Source organism: Myotis davidii, unplaced genomic scaffold (assembly GCF_000327345.1).
Source record: "Myotis davidii unplaced genomic scaffold, ASM32734v1 scaffold1497, whole genome shotgun sequence".
NCBI lineage: Eukaryota > Metazoa > Chordata > Mammalia > Chiroptera > Vespertilionidae > Myotis > Myotis davidii.
Window position 1 is genome coordinate 330,292 of NW_006290147.1, and position 1,350 is coordinate 331,641.

At 40.9% G+C, this 1,350-nt stretch overlaps 1 long non-coding RNA gene across 1 annotated transcript in view; it reads right to left on the reverse strand.

Moving 5' to 3' along the window:
* Positions 1-687, reverse strand: part of LOC107182995 — a 22,948-nt gene extending 22,261 nt beyond the window's left edge. The window contains exon 1 of the long non-coding RNA XR_001513773.1: positions 528-687. This is a non-coding gene — a long non-coding RNA (uncharacterized LOC107182995). The remainder of the gene's footprint in view (positions 1-527) is intronic.
* Between the last annotated feature and the right edge of the window lie 663 nt (positions 688-1,350).

The following is a 1,350-nucleotide window of genomic DNA, read 5'->3' on the forward strand; positions in this document are numbered from 1 at the left end:
GAATTCACCTATGGAGGAGTAAATTCAGATTCTGACTGGCAGGCATTGCTGCCAATTGGTTTCCCAACAGGAGGTGTCAGTTCAAGAGGCACAAAACCATTGTCATATATTTTCTTCCCGTTGCTCAATGTGTGACCTGCCAAATTTAAATTCAGTACCAGTGTGTGTTGTCTACTGAATGAACACACTAATGCATCATTTATAATGGCGAAGCGATTTTAGTGTAAACTCACATGCTCTCCCTGGAACTACAATGGTTGCATTTTCACATTACCGGTGATAATAACACTCTTACTTTCCCCATATTATCAAATTCTCTGCCTTCATTTTCAAAATTCTTGATTATTATTTTCCTTTAAAGACCTGGCCTTGAGGATCTAATAAATAATGCTTGAATTGTCTCCTGAACACACAAAGAAGGCACAATAAGAACATAGAGTACCCACATAAAATAACACATTCTAAAAAAATTTCCAAGTGAAACGGACACAAGAAAATTTATAGAGATGTGTAAGGTCAGTACTAACCTATTACGTTCACGCTGTCTCTCTGCTCAGCTCCTCAAGGTCACAACCTAATATCTGTGTTAGATGCTTAAATATTTTGACAACCCTCTCCCTCCTAAGGGGGTGGAGTCCAATAAGGAGCAGTCACTCCCACAGCCTCCAGCCTCCACAGAGCTCAATACTAGACCTGAAAGCAAAGGACAGCTCAACAATGTTTGATTTCAAGATTATCCATAAATGCACAAAGAAGGGATTTCAGGTGTATTTGGTTGCTCAATAGGTCCATGGGAACCAGGCTTCTATTAACACTGCTGCTTATGTAGGATTTCATGAAATTTGCTGTAAAGATGGAAAAATCTTATGGGAAAATGTGTCACAGGAGGGTAGTGTCAGAAAAGAGGATAAGAAAGAGAAAATAGAGAGATAGCAATCTAAATTCATAACAAGGACTGAATGATGAATACTGTTGCAACCCAAATTCTCTAGGCCCAAAGAATCCGTCTGAGTTATCTAGCAGTGGGCAGGAGGAACTCAGCTGCTTTACCTGGGCCTGTGTAGACCCTTTCCTTAGAGACTACACTTCAGCATTTCCTCTAGCCTCAGGACCCTTGCATGTGCTGTTTCTCTTGATTGGAACGCTCTCTTGTGCCTACTCTCAGGCATCCTGTGCTTCCTCTGTCAAGTAGTTATGACCTTATCTGTTTAATATCTGTGTGTCTTTCCCCGCCCTCCACCCCCATTTACTGTGAGCTGCCAAGGGCCCATGACTGACTATAGTGCCTGGCACCACATGGAAGAGACGTCATAAGTAAAAATAAATACATATAAATATGTATAATGTATC